Genomic DNA, 23,770 nt, shown 5'->3' with positions numbered 1-23,770 from the left:
ATTTCACGAAAGCTTCAGTGAGAAACGCTCATGCGTTTTTTTTAAAGACAAGCAGTTGTTTGCTACGTGTGAAAGCACTGTTAGAACTGAGATCAGTGTTGCTTTTCTCAGTACAAGCTTTACATTGAAAGATGATCGCGTTCTTTTGAAAGTTTATTAATTTCAAGAAAGCTTTAGTAAGAAACGCACATGCGTTTCTTTCTAGAGGAAAGCAGTTGTTTGCTACGAGTGAAAGCACTGTTAGAACTGAGATCAGTGTTGCTTTTCTCAGTACAAGCTTTACTTTGAAAGATAATCGCGTTCTTTTGAAAGTTTATTAATTTCTCGAAAGCTTTAGTAAGAAACGCACATGCCTTTCTTTCTAGAGACAAGCAGTTGTTTGCTACGTGTGGAAGCACTGTTAGAACTGAGATCAGTGTTGCTTTTGTCAGTACAAGCTTTACTTTGAAAGATAATCCCGTTCTTTTGAAAGTTTATTAATTTCACGAAAGCTTTAGTAAGAAACGCACATGCGTTTCTTTCTAGAGGAAAGCAGTTGTTTGCTACGTGTGAAAGCATTGTTCGAACTCAGATCAGTGTTGCTTTTCTCAGTACAAGCTTTACTATGAAAGAAAATCGCGTTCTTTTGAAAGTTTATTAATTTCACGAAAGCTTTAGTAAGAAACGCTCATGCGTTTTTTTGTAAAGACAATCAGTTGTTTGCTACGTGTGAAAGCACTGTTAGAACTGAGATCAGTGTTGCTTTTCACAGTACAAGCTTTACTTTGAAAGAAAATCGCGTTCTTTTGAAAGTTTATTAATTTCACGAAAGCTTTAGTAAGAAACGCACATGCGTTTCTTTGTCAAGACAGGCAGTTGTTTGCTACGTGTGAAAGCACTGTTAGAACTGAGATAAGTGTTGCTTTTCTCAGTACAAACTTTACTTTGAAAAAAAATCGCGTTCTTTTGAAAGTTTATTAATTTCACGAAAGCTTTAGTAAGAAACGCACATGTGTTTTTTGTCAAGACAGGCAGTTGTTTGCTACGTGTGAAAGCACTGTGAGAACTGAGATCAGTGTTGCTTTTCTCAGTACAAGCTTTACTTTGAAAGAAAATCGCATTCTTTTGAAAGTTTATTAATTTCACGAAAGCTTTAGTAAGAAACGCACATGCGTTTCTTTGTCAAGACAGGCATTTTTTTGGTACTTCTGAAAGCACTGTTAGAACTGAGATCAGTGTTGCTTTTCTCAGTACAAGCTTTACATTGAAAGAAAATCGCGTTCTTTTGAAAGTTTATTAATTTCACGAAAGCTTTAGTAAGAAACGCACATGCGTTTCTTTGTAAAGACAGGCAGTTGTGTGCTAGGTGTGAAAGCTCTGTTAGAACTGAGATCAGTGTTGCTTTTCTCAGTACAAGCTTTACTTTGAAATATAATCGCGTTCTTTTGAAAGTTTATTAATTTCACGAAAGCTTTAGTAAGAAACGCACATGCGTTTCTTTGTAAAGACAGGCAGTTGTTTGCTACGAGTGAAAGCACTGTTAGAACTGAGATCAGTGTTGCTTTTCTCAGTACAAGCTTTACTTTGAAAGAAAATCGCGTTCTTTTGAAAGTTTATTAATTTCACGAAAGCTTTAGTAAGAAACGCACATGCGTTTCTTTGTCAAGACAGGCAGTTGTTTGCTACGTGTGAAAGCACTGTTAGAACTTAGATCAGTGTTGCTTTTCTCAGTAAAAGCTTTACTTTGAAAGATCATCTTGTTCTTTTGAAAGTTTATTAATTTCAGGAAAGCTTTAGTAAGAAACGCACATGCGTTTCTTTCTAGAGGAAAGCAGTTGTTTGCTACGTGTGAAAGCACTGTTAGAACTCAGATCAGTGTTGCTTTTCTCAGTACAAGCTTTACTATGAAAGAAAATCACGTTCTTTTGAAAGTTTATTAATTTCACGAAAGCTTTAGTAAGAAACGCTCATGCGTTTTTTTGTAAAGACAATCAGTTGTTTGCTACGTGTGAAAGCACTGTTAGAACTGAGATCAGTGTTGCTTTTCTCAGTACAAGCTCTACTTTGAAAGATAATCGCGTTCTTTTGAAAGTTTATTAATTTCACGAAAGCTTTAGTAAGAAACGCACATGCGTTTCTTTCTAGAGGAAAGCAGTTGTTTGCTACGTGTGAAAGCACTGTTAGAACTGAGATCAGTGTTGCTTTTCTCAGTACAAGCTTTACTTTGAAAGATAATCGCGTTCTTTTGAAAGTTTATTAATTTCACGAAAGCTTTAGTAAGAAACGCACATGCGTTTCTTTGTCAAGACAGGCAGTTGTTTGCTACGTGTGAAAGCACTGTTAGAACTGAGATCAGTGTTGCTTTTCTCAGTACAAGCTTTACTTTGAAAGAAAATCGCATTCTTTTGAAAGTTTATTAATTTCACGAAAGCTTTAGTAAGAAACGCACATGCGTTTCTTTGTAAAGACAGGCAGTTGTTTGGTACGTGTGAAAGCACTGTTAGAACTGAGAGCAGTGTTGCTTTTCTCAGTACAAGCTTTACTTTGAAATATAATCGCGTTCTTTTGAAAGTTTATTAATTTCACGAAAGCTTTAGTAAGAAACGCACATGCGTTTCTTTGTAAAGACAGGCAGTTGTTTGCTACGTGTGAAAGCACTGTTAGAACTGAGATCAGTGTTGCTTTTCTCAGTACAAGCTTTACTTTGAAAAAAAATCGCGTTCTTTTGAAAGTTTATTAATTTCACGAAAGCTTTAGTAAGAAACGCACATGCGTTTCTTTGTCAAGACAGGGAGTTGTTTGCTACGTGTGAAAGCACTGTTAGAACTTAGATCAGTGTTGCTTTTCTCAGTAAAAGCTTTACTTTGAAAGATAATCTTGTTCTTTTGAAAGTTTATTAATTTCACGAAAGCTTTAGTAAGAAACGCACATGCGTTTCTTTCTAGAGGAAAGCAGTTGTTTGCTACGTGTGAAAGCACTGTTAGAACTCAGATCAGTGTTGCTTTTCTCAGTACAAGCTTTACTATGAAAGAAAATCGCGTTCCTTTGAAAGTTTATTAATTTCACGAAAGCTTTAGTAAGAAACGCTCATGCGTTTTTTTGTAAAGACAATCAGTTGTTTGCTACGTGTGAAAGCACTGTTAGAACTGAGATCAGTGTTGCTTGTCTCAGTACAAGCTCTACTTTGAAAGATAATCGCGTTCTTTTGAAAGTTTATTAATTTCACGAAAGCTTTAGTAAGAAACGCACATGCGTTTCTTTCTAGTGGAAAGCAGTTGTTTGCTACGTGTGAAAGCACTGTTAGAACTGAGATCAGTGTTGCTTTTCTGAGTACAAGCTTTACTTTGAAAGAAAACCGCGTTCTTTTGAAAGTTTATTAATTTCACGAAAGCTTCAGTGAGAAACGCTCATGCGTTTTTTTTAAAGACAAGCAGTTGTTTGCTACGTGTGAAAGCACTGTTAGAACTGAGTTCAGTGTTGCTTTTCTCAGTACAAGCTTTACTTTGAAAGATAATCGCGTTCTTTTGAAAGTTTATTAATTTCACGAAAACTTTAGTAAGAAACGCACATGCGTTTCTTTCTAGAGACAAGCAGTTATTTGCTACGTGTAAAAGCACTGTTAGAACTGAGATCAGTGTTGCTTTTCTCAGTACAAGCTTTACTTTGAAAGATAATCTCGTTCTTTTGAAAGTTTATTAATTTCACGAAAGCTTTAGTAAGTAACGCACATGGGTTTCTTTCTAGTGGAAAGCAGTTGTTTGCTACGTGTGAAAGCACTGTTAGAACTGAGATCAGTGTTGCTTTTCTCAGTACAAGCTTTACTTTGAAAGAAAATCGCGTTCTTTTGAAAGTTTATTAATTTCACGAAAGTTTTAGTAAGAAACGCACATGCGTTTCTTTGTCAAGACAGGCACTTGTTTGCTACGTGTGAAAGCACTGTTAGAACTGAGATCAGTGTTGCTTTTTTCAGTACAAGCTTTACTTTGAAAGATAATCTCGTTCTTTTGAAAGTTTATTAATTTCACGAAAGCTTTAGTAAGAAACGCACATGCGTTTCTTTCTAGAGGAAAGCAGTTGTTTGCTACGTGTGAAAGCATTGTTCGAACTCAGATCAGTGTTGCTTTTCTCAGTACAAGCTTTACTATGAAAGAAAATCGCGTTCTTTTGAAAGTTTATTAATTTCACGAAAGCTTTAGTAAGAAACGCTCATGCGTTTTTTTGTAAAGACAATCAGTTGTTTGCTACGTGTGAAAGCACTGTTAGAACTGAGATCAGTGTTGCTTTTCTCAGTACAAGCTCTACTTTGAAAGATAATCGCGTTCTTTTGAAAGTTTATTAATTTCACGAAAGCTTTAGTAAGAAACGCACATGCGTTTCTTTCTAGAGGAAAGCAGTTGTTTGCTACGTGTGAAAGCACTGTTAGAACTGAGATCAGTGTTGCTTTTCTCAGTACAAGCTTTACTTTGAAAGATAATCGCGTTCTTTTGAAAGTTTATTAATTTCACGAAAGCTTTAGTAAGAAACGCACATGCGTTTCTTTGTCAAGACAGGCAGTTGTTTGCTACGTGTGAAAGCACTGTTAGAACTGAGATCCGTGTTTCTTTTCTCAGTACAAGCTTTACTTTGAAATATTATCGCGTTCTTTTGAAAGTTTATTAATTTCACGAAAGCTTTAGTAAGAAACGCACATGCGTTTCTTTGTAAAGACAAGCAGTTGTTTGCTACGTGTGAAAGCACTTTAGAACTGAGATCAGTGTTGCTTTTCTCAGTACAAGCTTTACTTTGAAAGAAAATCGCGTTCTTTTGAAAGTTTATTAATTTCACGAAAGCTTTAGTAAGAAACGCACATGCGTTTCTTTGTCAAGACAGGCAGTTGTTTGCTATGTGTGAAAGCACTGTTAGAACTTAGATCAGTGTTGCTTTTCTCAGTAAAAGCTTTACTTTGAAAGATAATCTTGTTCTTTTGAAAGTTTATTAATTTCACGAAAGCTTTAGTAAGAAACGCACATGCGTTACTTTCTAGAGGAAAGCAGTTGTTTGCTACGTGTGAAAGCACTGTTAGAACTGAGATCAGTGTTGCTTTTCTCAGTACAAGCTTTACTTTGAAAGATAATCGCGTTCTTTTGAAAGTTTATTAATTTCTCGAAAGCACTAGTAAGAAACGCACATGCGTTTCTTTCTAGAGACAAGCAGTTGTTTGCTACGTGTGGAAGCACTGTTAGAACTGAGATCAGTGTTGCTTTTCTCAGTACAAGCTTTACTTTGAAAGAAAATCGCGTTCTTTTGAAAGTTTATTAATTTCTCGAAAGCTTTAGTAAGAAACGCACATGCGTTTCTTTCTAGAGACAAGCAGTTGTTTGCTACGTGTGAAAGCACTGTTAGAACTGAGATCAGTGTTGCTTTTCTCAGTACAAGCTCTACTTTGAAAGAAAATCTCGTTCTTTTGAAAGTTTATTAATTTCTCGAAAGCTTTAGTAAGAAACGCACATGCGTTTCTTTCTAGAGACAAGCAGTTGTTTGCTACGTGTGAAAGCACTGTTAGAACTGAGATCAGTGTTGCTTTTCACAGTACAAGCTTTACTTTGAAAGAAAATCGCGTTCTTTTGAAAGTTTATTAATTTCACGAATGCTTTAGTAAGAAACGCACATGCGTTTCTTTGTCAAGACAGGCAGTTGTTTGCTACGTGTGAAAGCACTGTTAGAACTGAGATAAGTGTTGCTTTTCTCAGTACAAACTTTACTTTGAAAAAAAATCGCGTTCTTTTGAAAGTTTATTAATTTCACGAAAGCTTTAGTAAGAAACGCACATGTGTTTCTTTGTCAAGACAGGCAGTTGTTTGCTACGTGTGAAAGCACTGTGAGAACTGAGATCAGTGTTGCTTTTCTCAGTACAAGCTTTACTTTGAAAGAAAATCGCATTCTTTTGAAAGTTTATTAATTTCACGAAAGCTTTAGTAAGAAACGCACATGCGATTCTTTGTCAAGACAGGCAGTTTTTTGCTACTTCTGAAAGCACTGTTAGAACTGAGATCAGTGTTGCTTTTCTCAGTACAAGCTTTACATTGAAAGAAAATCGCGTTCTTTTGAAAGTTTATTAATTTCACGAAAGCTTTAGTAAGAAACGCACATGCGTTTCTTTGTAAAGACAGGCAGTTGTGTGCTAGGTGTGAAAGCTCTGTTAGAACTGAGATCAGTGTTGCTTTTCTCAGTACAAGCTTTACTTTGAAAGATCATCTTGTTCTTTTGAAAGTTTATTAATTTCAGGAAAGCTTTAGTAAGAAACGCACATGCGTTTCTTTCTAGAGGAAAGCAGTTGTTTGCTACGTGTGAAAGCACTGTTAGAACTCAGATCAGTGTTGCTTTTCTCAGTACAAGCTTTACTATGAAAGAAAATCACGTTCTTTTGAAAGTTTATTAATTTCACGAAAGCTTTAGTAAGAAACGCTCATGCGTTTTTTTGTAAAGACAATCAGTTGTTTGCTACGTGTGAAAGCACTGTTAGAACTGAGATCAGTGTTGCTTTTCTCAGTACAAGCTCTACTTTGAAAGATAATCGTGTTCTTTTGAAAGTTTATTAATTTTACGAAAGCTTTAGTAAGAAACGCACATGCGTTTCTTTCTAGAGGAAAGCAGTTGTTTGCTACGTGTGAAAGCACTGTTAGAACTGAGATCAGTGTTGCTTTTCTCAGTACAAGCTTTACTTTGAAAAAAATCGCGTTCTTTTGAAAGTTTATTAATTTCACGAAAGCTTTAGTAAGAAACGCACATGCGTTTCTTTGTCAAGACAGGCAGTTGTTTGGTACGTGTGAAAGCACTGTTAGAACTGAGAGCAGTGTTGCTTTTCTCAGTACAAGCTTTACTTTGAAATATAATCGCGTTCTTTTGAAAGTTTATTAATTTCACGAAAGCTTTAGTAAGAAACGCACATGCGTTTCTTTGTAAAGACAGGCAGTTGTTTGCTACGTGTGAAAGCACTGTTAGAACTCAGATCAGTGTTGCTTTTCTCAGTACAAGCTTTACTTTGAAAAAAAATCGCGTTCTTTTGAAAGTTTATTAATTTCACGAAAGCTTTAGTAAGAAACGCACATGCGTTTCTTTGTCAAGACAGGGAGTTGTTTGCTACGTGTGAAAGCACTGTTAGAACTTAGATCAGTGTTGCTTTTGTCAGTACAAGCTTTACTTTGAAAGATAATCTTGTTCTTTTGAAAGTTTATTAATTTCACGAAAGCTTTAGTAAGAAACGCACATGCGTTTCTTTCTAGAGGAAAGCAGTTGTTTGCTACGTGTGAAAGCACTGTTAGAACTCAGATCAGTGTTGCTTTTCTCAGTACAAGCTTTACTATGAAAGAAAATCGCGTTCCTTTGAAAGTTTATTAATTTCACGAAAGCTTTAGTAAGAAACGCTCATGCGTTTTTTTGTAAAGACAATCAGTTGTTTGCTACGTGTGAAAGCACTGTTAGAACTGAGATCAGTGTTGCTTGTCTCAGTACAAGCTCTACTTTGAAAGATAATCGCGTTCTTTTGAAAGTTTATTAATTTCACGAAAGCTTTAGTAAGAAACGCACATGCGTTTCTTTCTAGTGGAAAGCAGTTGTTTGCTACGTGTGAAAGCACTGTTAGAACTGAGATCAGTGTTGCTTTTCTGAGTACAAGCTTTACTTTGAAAGAAAACCGCGTTCTTTTGAAAGTTTATTAATTTCACGAAAGCTTCAGTGAGAAACGCTCATGCGTTTTTTTTAAAGACAAGCAGTTGTTTGCTACGTGTGAAAGCACTGTTAGAACTGAGTTCAGTGTTGCTTTTCTCAGTACAAGCTTTACTTTGAAAGATAATCGCGTTCTTTTGAAAGTTTATTAATTTCACGAAAACTTTAGTAAGAAACGCACATGCGTTTCTTTCTAGAGACAAGCAGTTATTTGCTACGTGTAAAAGCACTGTTAGAACTGAGATCAGTGTTGCTTTTCTCAGTACAAGCTTTACTTTGAAAGATAATCTCGTTCTTTTGAAAGTTTATTAATTTCACGAAAGCTTTAGTAAGTAACGCACATGCGTTTCTTTCTAGTGGAAAGCAGTTGTTTGCTACGTGTGAAAGCACTGTTAGAACTGAGATCAGTGTTGCTTTTCTCAGTACAAGCTTTACTTTGAAAGAAAATCGCGTTCTTTTGAAAGTTTATTAATTTCACGAAAGTTTTAGTAAGAAACGCACATGCGTTTCTTTGTCAAGACAGGCACTTGTTTGCTACGTGTGAAAGCACTGTTAGAACTGAGATCAGTGTTGCTTTTCTCAGTACAAGCTTTACTTTGAAAGATAATCTCGTTCTTTTGAAAGTTTATTAATTTCACGAAAGCTTTAGTAAGAAACGCACATGCGTTTCTTTCTAGAGGAAAGCAGTTGTTTGCTACGTGTGAAAGCACTGTTTGAACTCAGATCAGTGTTGCTTTTCTCATTACAAGCTTTACTTTGAAAGAAAATCGCGTTCTTTTGAAAGTTTATTAATTTCACGAAAGCTTTAGTAAGAAACGCTCATGCGTTTTTTTGTAAAGACAAGCAGTTGTTTGCTACGTGTGAAAGCACTGTTAGAACTGAGATCAGTGTTGCTTTTCTCAGTACAAGCTTTACTTTGAAAGATAATCGCGTTCTTTTGAAAGTTTATTGATTTCACGAAAGCTTTCGTAAGAAACGCACATGCGTTTCTTTGTAAAGACAAGCAGTTGTTTGCTACGTGTGAAAGCACTGTTAGAACTGAGATCAGTGTTGCTTTTCTCAGTACAAGCTTTAATTTGAAAGAAAATCGCGTTCTTTTGAAAGTTTATTAATTTCACGAATGCTTTGGTAAGAAACGCACATGCGTTTCTTTCTAGAGGAAAGCTGTTGTTTGCTACGTGTGAAAGCACTGTTAGAACTCAGATCAGTGTTGCTTTTCTCAGTACAAGCTTTACTTTGAAAGAAAATCGCGTTCTTTTGAAAGTTTATTAATTTCACGAAAGATTTAGTAAGAAACGCTCATGCGTTTTTTTGTAAAGAGAAGCAGTTGTTTGCTACGTGTGAAAGCACTGTTAGAACTGAGATCAGTGTTGCTTTTCTCAGTACAAGCTTTACTTTGAAAGAAAATCGCGTTCTTTTGAAAGTTTATTAATTTCACGAAAGATTTAGTAAGAAATGCACATGCGTTTTTTGTAAAGTAAAGCAGTTGTTTGCTACGTGTGAAAGCACGGTTAGAACTGAGATCAGTGTTGCTTTTCTCAGTACAAGCTTTACTTTGAAAGAAAATCGCGTTCTTTTGAAAGTTTATTAAGTTCACGAAAGCTTTAGTAAGAAACGCACATGATTTTCTTTGTAAAGACAAGCAGTTGTTTGCTACGTGTGAAAGCACTGTTAGAACTGAGATCAGTGTTGCTTTTCTCAGTACAAGCTTTACTTTGAAAGAAAATCGCGTTCTTTTGAAAGTTTATTAAGTTCACGAAAGCTTTAGTCAGAAACGCACATGCGTTTCTTTGTCAAGACAAGTAGTTGTTTGCTACGTGTGAAAGCACTTTTGAGACTGAGATCAGTGTTGCTTTTCTCTGTACAAGCTTTACTTTGAAAGATAATCGCGTTCTTTCGGAAGTATATTAATTTCACGAAAGCTTTAGTAAGAAACGCACAAGCGTTTCTTTGGAAAGACAAGCAGTTGTTTGCTACGTGTGAAAGCACTGTTAGAACTGACATCAGTGTTTCTTTTCTCAGTACAAGCTTTACTTTGAAAGATAATCGCATTCTTTCGGAACTTTATTAATTTCACGAAAGCTTTAGTAAGAAACGCTCATGCGTTTTTTTGTAAAGACAAGCAGTTGTTTGCTACGTGTGAAAGCACTGTTAGAACTGAGATCAGTGTTGCTTTTCTCAGTACAAGCTTTACTTTGAAAGATAATCGCGTTCTTTTTAAAGATTATTAATTTCACGAAAGCTTTAGTAAGAAACGCACATGCGTTTCTTTGTAAAGTAAAGCAGTTGTTTGCTACGTGTGAAAGCACTGTTAGAACTGAGATCAGTGTTGCTTTTCTCAGTACAAGCTTTACTTTGAAAGAAAATCGCGTTCTTTTTAAAGTTTATTAATTCCACGAAAGCTTTAGTAAGAAACGCACATGCGTTTCTTTGTAAAGTAAAGCAGTTGTTAGCTACGTGTGAAAGCACTGTTAGAAATGAGATCAGTGTTGCTTTTCTCAGTACAAGCTTTACTTTGAAAGAAAATCTCGTTCTTTTGAAAGTTTATTAATTTCTCGAAAGCTTTAGTAAGAAACGCACATGCGTTTCTTTCTAGAGACAAGCAGTTGTTTGCTACGTGTGAAAGCACTGTTAGAACTCAGATCAGTGTTGCTTTTCTCAGTACAAGCTTTACTTTGAAAGATAATCGCGTTCTTTTGAAAGTTTATTAATTTCACGAAAGCTTTAGTAAGAAACGCACATGTGTTTCTTTGTCAAGAAAAGGATTTGTTTGATACGTTTGAAAGCACTGTTAGAACTGAGATCAGTGTTGCTTTTCTCAGTACAAGCTTTACTTTGAAAGATAACCGCGTTCTTTCGGAAGTTTATTAATTTCACGAAAGCTTTAGTAAGAAACGCAAATGCGTTTCTTTGTCAAGACAAGCAGTTGTGTGCTACGTGTGAAAGCTCTGTTAGAACTGAGAAAGCTTGTACTGAGAAAAGGAACACTTTTTAGAAATTAATAAACAATCAATAGAACGCGATGATAATTCAAAGTAAAGCTTCTACTGATAAAAGGAACACTGATCTCAGTAGTAACAATGCTTTCACATGTAGCAAACAACTGTTAGGCTTTACATAGAAACACATGTTCGTTTCTTACTAAAGCTTTCGTGAAATTAATAAACTTTCAAAAAACGCGAGTATCTTTCAAATAAAGCTTGTACTGAGAAAAGGAACACTGATATCAGTTCTGACAATGCTTTCTCACGTAGCAAACAACTGCTTGTCTCTACAAAGAAACTCATGTGCGTTTGGTATTAAAGCTTTGTGAAAGTAATAAACTTTCAAAACAACGCGATTATCTTTCAAAGTAAAGCTGTACTGAGAAACGGAACACAGATCTCAGTTCTGACAATGCTTTCACACGTAGCAAACAACTCCTTCTCTTTAGCAAGAAACACATGTTCATTTCTTACTAAAGCTTTCGTGAAATTTATAACTTTCAAAGAACGCGATTATCTTTCAAAGTAAAAATTGTACTTAGAAAAGGAACACTGATCTCAGTTCAAACAATGCTTTCACACGTAGCAAACTACTGCTTGTCTATACCAAGAAACACATGTGCGTTTGGTACTAAAGCTTTCGTGAAATTAATAACCTTTCAAAAGAACGTGATTGTCTATCAAAGTAATGCTTGTACTAGAGAAGGAACACTGATTTCAGTTCTAACAATGCTTTCACACGTGGCAAACAATTGCTTGTCTTTACAAAGAAACACATGTGCGTTTCTTACTAAAGCTTTCGTAAAATTAATAAACTTTCAAAAGAATGCGATGATCTTTCAAAGTAAAGCTTGTACTGAGAAAAGGAACACTGATCTCAGTTCTAACAATGCTTTGACACGTAGCAAACAACTGCTTGGCATTACTAAGAAACTCATGTGCGTTTGGTACTAAAGCATTGTGAAATTAATAAACTTTCAAAAGAACGCGATGATCTTTCAAAGTAAAGCTTGTACTGAGAAAAGGAACACTGATCTCAGTTCCAACAATGCTTTCACACATAGCAAACAACTGCTTGTCTTAACAAAGAAACACATGTGTGTTTGGTACTAAAGCTTTCGTGAAATTAATAACTTTCAAAGGAACATGTTTATCTTTCAAAGTAAAGCTTGTACTGAGAAATAGAACACTGATCTCAGTTCTAACAATGCTTTGACACGTAGCAAACAACTGCTTGGCATTACTAAGAAACTCATGTGCGTTTGGTACTAAAGCATTGTGAAATTAATAAACTTTCAAAAGAACGCGATGATCTTTCAAAGTAAAGCTTGTACTGAGAAAAGGAACACTGATCTCAGTTCCAACAATGCTTTCACACATAGCAAACAACTGCTTGTCTTAACAAAGAAACACATGTGTGTTTGGTACTAAAGCTTTCGTGAAATTAATAACTTTCAAAGGAACATGTTTATCTTTCAAAGTAAAGCTTGTACTGAGAAATAGAACACTGATCTCAGTTCTAACAGTGCTTTCACGCGTAGCAAACAACTGCTTGTCTTTACAAAGATCACATGTGCGTTTTGAACTAAAGCTTTCTTGAAATTAATAAACTTTCAAGAGAACACGATTATCTATCAAATTAATGCTTGTACTGAGAGAAGGAACTCTGATTTCAGTTCTAACAACGCTTTCACACGTGCCAAACAACTGCTTGTCTTTACAAAGAAACAAATGTGCGTTTCTTACTAAAGCTTTGGTAAAATTAATAAACTTTCAAAAAACGCGATGATCTTTCAAAGTAAAGCTTATACTGAGAAAAGGAACACTGATCTCAGTTCTAACAATGCTTTCACACGTAGCAAACAACTGTTGGCTTTACAAAAAACACATGTGCGTTTCTTACTAAAGCTTTCGTATAATTAATAGCTTTCAAAAGAATACGATGATCTTTCAAAGTAAAGCTTGTACTGAGAAAAGGAACACTTATCTCAGTTCTGACAATGCTTTCACACGTAGCAAACAACTGCTTGTCTTTACAAAGAAACACATGTGCGTTTGGTACTAAAGCTTTCGTGAAATTAATAAACTATCAAAAGAACGCAATTATCTATCAAAGTAAAGCTTGTACTTAGAAAAGGAACACTGATCTCAGTTCTAACAATGCTTTTACACATAGCAAACAACTGCTTGTCTTTACCAAGAAACACATGTACGTTTGGTACTAATGCTTTCGTGAAATTGATAATCTTTCAAAGAACATGATTATCTTTCAAAGTAAAGCTTGTACTGAGAAAAGGAATACAGATCTCAGTTCTAACAATGCTTTCACACGGAGCAAACCACTGCTTGTGTTTAAAAAGAAACACATGTTCGTTTCTTGCTAAAGCTTTCGTGAAATTAATAACTTTCAAAGAACGCATTAATCTTTCAAAGTAAAGCTTGTACTTAGAACAGGAACACTGATCTCAGTTCTAACAATGCTTTCACACGTAGCAAACAACTGCTTGTCTTTACAAAGAAACACATGTGCATTTGGTACAAAGCTTTCGTGAAATAAATAATTTCCAAAAGAACACGATTATCTTTCTAAGTAAAGCTTGTACTGAGAAACGGAACACTGACCTTAGTTCTAACAATACTTTGACTAATAGCAAAAAACTGCTTGTCCTTATAAAGAAATACATGTGCGTTTCTTACTAAAGCATTCGTGAAATTAATAAACTTTCAAAACAACGCGATTATCTTTCAATGTAAAGCTTGTACTGAGAAAAGGAACACTGATCTCAGTTCTAATAATGCTTCTACACGTAGCAAACAACTGCTTCACTTTACAAAGAAACACATGTGCGTTTGGTACTAAAGCTATTGTAAAATTAATAACTTTCAATAGAATACGATTATCTTTCAAAGTAAAGCTTGTACTGAGAAAAGGAACACTGATCTCAATTCAAACAATGCTTTCACACGTAGCAAACAACTGCTTGTCTTTACAAAGAAACACATGTGCGTTTCTTACAAAAGCTTTTCAGAAATTAATAAACTTTCAAAAGAACGTGATTATCTTTCAAAGTAAAGCTTGGACTGAGATAAGGAACACGGATCTGAGTACTGTCAATGCTTTCACACGTGCCAAACAACTGCTTGTCTTTACAAAGAAACAAATGTGCGTTTCTTACTAAAGCTTTGGTACAATTAATAAACTTTCAAAAGAACGCGATGATCTTTCAAAGTAAAGCTTGTACTGAGAAAAGGAACACTGATCTCAGTTCAAACAATGCTTTCACACGTAGCAAACAAGTGCTTGTCTTTACAAAAACCACATGTGCGTTTCTTACTAAAGCCTTCGTATAATTAATTACTTTCAAAAGAATACGATGATCTTTCAAAGTAAAGCTTGTACTGAGAAAAGAAACACTGATCTCAGTTCTGACAATGCTTTCACACGTAGCAAACAACTGCTTGTCTTTACAAAGAAACACACGTGCGTTTGGTACTAAAGCTTTCGTGAAATTAATAAACTATCAAAAGAACGCGATTATCTATCAAAGTAAAGCTTTTACTGAGAAAAGGAACACTGATCTCAGTTCTAACAATGGTTATACACATAGCAAACAACTGCTTGTCTTTACTAAGAAACACATGTACGTTTGGTACTAATGCTTTCGTGAAATTGATAATCTTTCAAAGAACATGATTATCTTTCAAAGTAAAGCTTGTACTGAGAAAAGGAATACTGATCTCAGTTCTAACAATGCCTTCACACGGAGCAATCCACTGCTTGTGTTTAAAAAGAAACACATGTTCGTTTCTTACTAAAGCTTTCGTGAAATTAATAAATTTCAAAGAACGCATTTATCTTTCACAGTAAAGCTTATACTTAGAACAGGAACACTGATCTCAGTTCTAACAATGCTTTCACACGTAGCAAACAACTGCTTGTCTTTACAAAGAAACACATGTGCATTTAGTACAAAGCTTTCGTGAAATAAATAATTTTCAAAAGAACACGATTATCTTTCAAAGTAAAGCTTGTACTGAGAAACGGAACACTGACCTTAGTTCTAACAATACTTTGACACATAGCAAAAAACTGCTTGTCTTTACAAAGAAACACATATGCGTTTCTTACTAAAGCATTCGTGAAATTAATAAACGTTCAAAACAACGTGATTTTCTTTCAAAATAAAGCTTGTACTGAGAAAAGGAACACTGATCTCAGTTCTAATAATGTTTCTACACGTAGCAAACAACTGCTTCACTTTACAAAGAAACAAATGTGCGTTTGGTACAAAAGCTATTGTGAAATTAATAACCTTCAATAGAATACGATTATCTTTCAAAGTAAAGCTTGTACTGAGAAAAGGAACACTGCTCTCAATTCAAACAATGCTTTGACACGTAGCAAACAACTGCTTGTCTTTACAAAGAAACACATGTGCGTTTCTTACAAAAGCTTTTCAGAAATTAATAAACTTTCAAAAGAACGTGATTATCTTTCAAAGTAAAGCTTGTACTGAGAAAAGGAACACTGATCTCAATTGTAACAATGCTTTCACAGGTAGCAAACAACTGCTTGTCTTTACAAAGAAACACATGTGCGTTTCTTACTAAAGCTTTCATGAAATTAATAAACTTTCAAAAGAATGCAATGATCTTTCAAAGTAAAGCTTGTACTGAGAAAAGGAACACTGATCTCAGTTCTAACAATGCTTTGATACGTTGCAAACAACTGCTTGGCTTTACAAAGAAACACAGGTGCGTTTCTTATTAAAGCTTTCTTAAAATTAATAAACTTTCAAAAGAAAGTGTTGACCTTTCAAAGTAAAGCTTGTAGTGAGAAAAGGAACACTGATCTCAGTTCTATCAATCCTTTCCCACGTATCAAAAAACTGGTTGTCTCTACCAAGAAACACATGTCCGTTTGGTACTAAAGCTTTCGTGAAATTAATAACTTTCAAAAGAACACGATTATCTTTCAAAGTAAAGCTTGTCCAGAGAAAAGGAAGACTGATCTGAGTTCTGACAATGCTTTCACACGTAGCAAACAACTCTTTGTCTTTACAATGAAACACATGTTCTTTTCTTACTTAAGCTTTCGTGAAATTAATAAACTTTCAAAAGAACGCGATTTTCTTTCAAAGTTAATCATGTACTGAAAAAAGTAACACTGATCTCAGTTCTAACAATGCTTTGACACGTAGCAAACAACTGCTTGGCTTACAAAGTAACTCATGTGCGTTTGGTACTAAAGCATTGTGAAATTAATAAACTTTCAAAAGAACGCGATGATCTTTCAAAGTAAAGCTTGTACTGAGAAAAGGAATACTGATCTCAGTTCCAACAATGCTTTCACACATAGCAAACAACTGCTTGTCTTTAAAAAGAAACACATGTCCGTTTGGTACTAAAGCTTTCGTGAAATTAATAAACTTTCAAAAGAACGCGATTATCTTTCAAAGTAAAGCTTGTACTGAGAAAAGGAACACGGATCTCAGTTCTAACAATGCTATTACACGTAGCAAACAACTGCTTGTCTTTACAAAGAAACACAGGTACCTTTCTTACTAAAGCTTTATTAAAATTAATAAACTTTCAAAAGAACGCGATGACCTTTCAAAGTAAAGCTTGTACTGAGAAAAGGAACACTGTTCTCAGTTCTATCAATGCTTTCACACCTAGCAAAAAACTGGTTGTCTTTTCCAAGAAACACATGTCCATTTGGTACTAAAGCTTTCGTGAAATTAATAACTTTCAAAAGAACACGATTATCTTTCAAAGTAAAGCTTGTCCAGAGAAAAGAAATACTGATCTGAGTTCTGACAATGCTTTCACACAAGCAAACAACTCCTTGTCTTTACAATGAAACACATGTTCTTTTCTTACTTAAGCTTTCGTGAAATTAATAAACTTTCAAAAGAACGCGATTATCTTTCAAAGTAAAACTTGTACTGAGAAAAGGAACACTGATTTCAGTTCTAAGAATGCTTTCACACGTAGCAAACAACTTCTTGTCTTTACAAAGAAACACATGTGCGTTTTGTACTAAAGCTTTCGTGAAATTAACAACTTTCAAAAGAACGCGATGATCTTTCAAAGTAAAGCTTGTACTGCCAAACGGAACACTGATCTCAGTTCTAACAATGCTTTGACACATAGCAAACAACTGCTTGTCTTTATAAACACATGTGCGTTTCATACAGAAGATTTCGTGAAATTAATAAACTTTCAAAAGAATGTGATTATCTTTCAAAGTAAAGCTTGTACTGAGAAAAGGAACACTGATTTCAGCTGTAACAAAGCTGTCACACGTAGCAAACAACTGCTTAGCTTTACAAAGAAACACATGTTCGTTTCTTACGAAAGCTTTTGTTAAATTAATAAACTTTCAAAAGAACGCGATTATCTTTCAAAGTAAAGCTTGTACTGAGAAAAGGAACACTGATCTCAGTTGTAATAATGCTTCTACACGTAGCAAACAACTGCTTGACTTTACAAAGAAACACATGTGCGTTTGGTACTAAAACTATTGTGAAATTAATAACTTTCAATAGAATACGATTATCTTTCAAAGTAAAGCTTGTACTGAGAAAAGGAACACTGATCTCAATTCAAACAATGCTTTCACACGTAGCAAACAAATGCTTATCTTTACAAAGAAACACATGTGCGTTTCTTACAAAAGCTTTTTAGAAATTAATAAACAATCATTAGAACGCGATGATAATTCAAAGTAAAGCTTCTACTGAGAAAAGGAACACTGATCTCAGTACTAACTATGCTTTCACATGTAGCAAACAACGGCTTGGCTTTACAAAGAAACACATGTTCGTTTCTTACTAAAGCTTTCGTGAAATTAATAAAGTTTCAATAGAACACGAGTATCTTTCAAATAAAGCTTGTACTGAGAAAAGGAACACTGATATCAGTTCTGACAATGCTTTCTCATGTAGCAAACAACTGCTTGTCTTTACAAAGAAACTCATGTGCGTTTGGTACTAAAGCTTTGTGAAAATAATAAACTTTCAAAAGAAGCGATTATCCATCAAAGTAAAGCTTGTACTTAGAAAAGGAACACTGACCCCAGTTCTAACAATGCTATCACACGTAGCAAACAACTGCTTGTCTTTACAAAGATCACATGTGCGTTTTGAACTAAAACTTTCGTGAAATTAATAAACTTTCAAGAGAACACGATTATCTATCAAATTAATGCTTGTACTGAGAGAAGAAACTCTGATTTGAGTTCTAACAATGCTTTCACACGTGCCAAAGAGCTGCTTGTCTTTACAAAAAACACATGTGCGTTTCTTACTAAAGCTTTCGTATAATTAATAACTTTCAAAAGAATATGATGATCTTTCAAAGTAAAGCTTGTACTGAGAAAAGGAACACTGCTCTCAGTTCTGAAAATGCTTTCAAACATAGCAAACAACTGCTTGTCTTTACAAAGAAACACATGTGCGTTTGGTACTAAAGCTATTGTGAAATTAATAACTTTCAATAGAATACGATTATCTTTCAAAGTAAAGCTTGTACTGAAAAAAGGAACACTTATCTCATTTCTAACAATGCTTTGACACGTTGCAAACAACTGCTTGGCTTTACAAAGAAACTCATGTGCTTTTGGTACTAAAGCTTTGTGAAATTAATAAACTTTCAAATGAACGCGATGATATTTCAAAGTAAAGCTTGTACTGAGAAAAGGAACACTGATCTCAGTTCCAACAATGCTTTCACACATAGCAAACAACTGCTTGTCTTTACCAAGAAACACAGGTGCATTTCTTATTAAAGCTTTCTTAAAATCAATAAACTTTCAAAAGAAAGTGTTGACCTTTCAAAGTAAAGCTTGTACTGAGAAAAGGAACACTGATCTCAGTTCTATCAATGCTTTCCCACGTAGCAAAAAACTGGTTGTCTTTACCAAGAAACACATGTCGTTTGGTACTACAGCTTTGGTGAAATTAATAACTTTCAAAAGAAAACGATTATCTTTCAAAGTAAAGCTTGTCCAGAGAAAAGGAAGACTGATCTGAGTTCTGACAATGCTTTCACACGTAGCAAACAACTCTTTGTCTTTACAATGAAACACATGTTCTTACTTAAGCTTTCGTGAAATTAATAAACTTTCAAAAGAACGCGATTATCTTTCAAAGTAAGACTTGTACTGAGAAAAGGAACACTGATCTCATTTCTAAGCATGCTTTCACACGTAGCACACAACTGCTTGTCTTTACAAAGAAACACATGTGCGTTTGGTACTAAAGCTTTCGTGAAATTAACAACTTTCAAAAGAACGCGATGATCTTTCAAAGTAAAGCTTGTACTGCCAAACGGAACACTGATCTCAGTTCTAACAATGCTTTGACACATAGCAAACAACTGCTTGTTTTTACAAAGAAACACATATGCGTTTGGTACTAAAGCATTCGTGAAATTTATAACTTTCAAAGAACGCGATTATCTTTCAAAGTAAAGATTGTACTTAGAAAAGGAACACTGATCTCAGTTCTAACAATGCTTTCACACGTAGCAAACTACCGCTTGTCTATACCAAGAAACACATGTGCGTTTGGTACTAAAGCTTTCGTGAAATTCATAACCTTTCAAAAGAAGGTGATTATCTATCAAAGTAATGCTTGTACTGAGAGAAGTAACACTGATTTCAGATCTAACAATGCTTTCACACGTGGCAAACCATTGCTTGTCTTCACAAAGAAACACATGTGCGTTTCTTACTAAAGCTTTCGTAAAATTAATAAACTTTCAAAAGAACGCGATTATCTTTCAAAGTAAAGCTTGTACTGAGAAAAGGAACACTGATCTCAGTTCTAACAAATCTTTGACACGTAGCAAACAACGGCTTGGCTTTACAAAGAAACTCATGTGCGTTTGGTACTAAAGCATTATGAAATTAATAAACTTTTAAAAGAACGCGATGATCCTTCAAAGTAAAGCTTGTACTGAGAAAAGGAATACTGATCTCAGTTCCAACAATGCTTTCACACATAGCAAACAACTGCTTGTCTTTACAAAGAAACACATGTGCGTTTGGTACTAAAGCTTTCGTGAAATTAATAACTTTCAAAGGAACATGATTATCTTTCAAAGTAAAGCTTGTACTGAGAAATAGAACACTGATCTCAGTTCTAACAATGCTTTGACACATAGCAAACAACTGCTTGTCTTTACAAAGAAACACTTGTGCGTTTCTTACTGAAGCTTTCGTGAAATTAATAAACTTTCAAATGTACATGATTATCTTTGAAAGTAAAGCTTGTACTGAGAAAAGGAACACTGATCTCAGTTCTAAGAATGCTATCACACAAAGCAAAAAACTGTTTGTCTTTACAAAGATCACATGTGCGTTTTGAACTAAAGCTTTCGTGAAATTAATAAACTTTCAAGAGAACATGATTATCTATCAAATTAATGCTTGTACTGAGAGAAGGAACTCTGATTTCAGTTCTAACAATGCTTTCACACGTGCCAAACAACTGCTTGACTTTACAAAGAAACAAATGTGCGTTTCTTAGTAAAGCTTTGGTAAAATTAATAAACTTTCAAAAGGATGCGTAGATCTTTCAAAGTAAAGCTTGTACTGAGAAAAGGAACACTGATCTCTGTTCTAATACTGCTTCTACACGTTGCAAACAACTGCTTGACTTTACAAAGAAACACATGTGCGTTTGGTGTTAAAGCTATTGTGAAATAATAACTTTCAATAGAATACGATTATCTTTCAAAGTAAAGCTTGTACTGAGAAAAGGAACACTGATCTCAATTCAAACAATGCTTTCACACATAGCAAACAATTGCTTGTCTTTACAAAGAAACACATGTGCATTTCTTACAAAAGCTTTTTAGAAATTGTGGCGGCGCAAATGAATGTAGACAGATTATATAGATATATACAGCTTTTTTTTTTTTTTTTTTTTTTTTTTTTTTTTTTTTTTGGTTTTTCGAGGCAGGGTTTCTCTGTAGCTTTCGAGCCTGTCCTGGAACTCCCTTTGTAGACCAGGCTGGTCTCGAACTCCCAGAGATCCGCCTGCCTCTGCCTCCCGAGTGCTGGGATTAAAGGCGTGCGCCACCACCGCCCGGCATATATACAGCTTTTAAGGAAATAGACTTACAGGACCACAGGTTCCCGTGGAGCACTGGAAAAGTGGAGCAAAAGAAATAGGGCTGCTGGGCTCACTCCCGGCAGATTTATCCATAAACATTAGCCCGAGGCGAACACGCCACCAATGGGTTGGTCTATGTCCCTACAAGAAATTAATAAACAATCAATAGAACGCGATGATCATTCAAAGTAAAGCTTCTACTGAGAAAAGGAACACTGATCTCAGTACTAACAATGCTTTCACATGTAGCAAACAACTGCTTGGCTTTACAAAGAAACACATGTTCGTTTCTTACTAAAGCTTTCGTGAAATTAATAAACTTTCAAAAGAACGCGAGTATCTTTCAAATAAAGCTTGTACTGAGAAAAGGAACACTGATATCAGTTCTGACAATGCTTTCTCACGTAGCAAACAACTGCTTGTCTTTACAAAGAAACTCATGTGCGTTTGGTAATAAAGCTTTGTGAAAGTAATAAACTTTCAAAAGAACGCGATTATCTTTCAAAGTAAAGCTGTACTGAGTAACGGAACACAGATCTCAGTTCTGACAATGCTTTCACATGTAGCAAACAACTCCTTCCCTTTACAAAGAAACACATGTTCGTTTCTTACTAAAGTTTTCGTAAAATTAATAAACTTTCAAAAGAATGCATTTATCTTTCAAAGTAAAGCTTGTACTGAGAAAAGGAACACTGATCTCAGTTCTGACAATGCTTTCACACGTAGCAAACAACTCCTTGTCTTTACAAAGAAACACATGTGTGTTTGGTACTAAGGCTAAAAGTGAAATTAATAACTTTCAAAAGAATATGATTATCTATCAAAGTAAAGGTTGTACTGAGAAAAGGAACACTGATCTCAATTCTAACCATGCTTTCACACGTAGCAAACAACTGCTAGTCTTTACAAAGAAACTCATGTGCGTTTGGTAATAAAGCTTTGTGAAATTAATAAACTTTCAAAAGAACACGAATATCTTTCAAAGTAATGCTTGTACTGAGAAACGGAACACTGATCTCAGTTCTAACATTGCTTATACACGTAGCAAAAAACTGCTTGTCTTTACAAAGAAACACATGTGCGTTTGGTACTAAAGCTTTCGTGAAATCAGTAACTTTCAAAAGAACACGATTATCTTTCAACGTAAAGCTTGTACTGAGAAACAGAAGACTGATCTCAGTTCTAACAATGCTTTCACACATAGCAAACAACTGCTTGTCTTTACAAAGAAACTCATGTGCGTTTGGTATAAAGCTTTGTGAAATTAATAAACTTTCAAAAAAACGAGATTATATTTCAAAGTAAAGGTTGTACTGAGAAAAGTAACATTGATCTCAGTTCTATCAATGCTTTCACACGTAGCAAACAACTGCTTGTCTTTACCAAGAAACACATGTGCGTTTGGTACTAATGCTTTCGTGAAATTGATTGTCTTTCAAAAGAACATTATTATCTTTCAAAGTAAATCTTGTACTGAGAAAAGGAACACTGATCTCAGTTCTAACAATTCTATCACACATAGCATACAACTGCTTGCCTTTACAAAGAAACACATGTGCGTTTCTTACTAAAGCTTATGTGAAATTAATAAACTATCAAAAGAACGCGATGAAATTTCAAAGTAAAGCTTGTACTGAGAAAAGGAACACTGATCTCAGTTCGAATAATGCTTTCACACGTAGCAAACAACTGCTTGGCTTTACAAAGAAACACATGTTCTTTTCTTACTAAAGCTTTCATGAAATTAATAAACTTTCAAAAGAACGCGATTATCTTTCAAAGTAAAGCTTGTACTGAGAAAAGAACACTGATCTCAGTTCAAACAATGCTTTAACACGTAGCAAACAACTGCTTGTCTTTACAAAGAAACACATGTGCGTTTCTTACTAAAGCATTCGTGAAATGAATAAACTTTCAAAACAACGCGATTATCTTTCAAAGTAAAGCTTGTACTGAGAAAAGGAACACTGATCTCAGTTCTTACAATGCTTTCACACGTAGCAAACTACTGCTTGTCATTACCAAGAAACACATGTGCGTTTGGTACTAATGCTTTCGTGAAATTAATAATCTTTCAAAAGTACAATAATATCATTCAAAGTAAAGCTTGTACTGAGAAAAGGAACACTGATCTCAGTTCTAACAATGGTTTCACACGTAGCATACAACTCTTAGTCTTTACAAAGAAACTCATGTGCGTTTGGTATAAAGCTTTGTGAAATTAATAAACTTTCAAAAGAACGCAATTATCTTTCAAAGTAAGGTTTGTACTGAGAAAAGGAACACTGATCTCAGTTCTAACAATGCTTTCACACGTAGCAAACAACTGCTTGTCTTTACCAAAAAACACATGTGCGTTTGGTACAAATGCTTTCGTGAAATTGATTATCTTTCAAAAGCACATGATTATCTTTCAAAGTAAATCTTGTACTGAGAAAGGAACACTGATCTCAGTTCTAACAATTCACTCACACATAGCATACAACTGCTTGCCTTTACAAAGAAACACATGTGCGTTTCTTACTAAAGCTTATGTGAAATTAATAAACTTTCAAAAGAACGCGATGAAATTTCAAAGTAAAGCTCGTATTGAGAAAAGGAACACTGATCTCAGTTCGAATAATGCTTTCACATGTAGCAAACAACTGCTTGGCTTTACAAAGAAACACTTGTTCTTTTCTTACTAAAGCTTTCATGAAATTAATAAACTTTCAAAAGAACGCGATTATCTTTCGAAGTGAAGCTTGTTCTGAGAAAAGGAACCCTGATCTCAGTTCTCAAAATGATTTCACATATAGCAAAAAACTGCTTGTCTTTACAAGGAAACACATGTGCGTTTGGTACTGAAGCTTTCATGAAATCAATAACTTTCAAAAGAACGCGATTATCTTTCAAAGTAAAGCTTGTACTGAGAAAAGGAACACTGATCTCAGTTCTAACAGTGGTTTCACACGTATCAAACAACTCTTTGTCTTTACA

This window comes from Chionomys nivalis, chromosome 4 (genome assembly GCF_950005125.1).
Source record: "Chionomys nivalis chromosome 4, mChiNiv1.1, whole genome shotgun sequence".
In the NCBI taxonomy this organism is placed as follows: Eukaryota; Metazoa; Chordata; class Mammalia; order Rodentia; family Cricetidae; genus Chionomys; species Chionomys nivalis.
Note: the sequence above shows the minus strand (reverse complement) of the source record.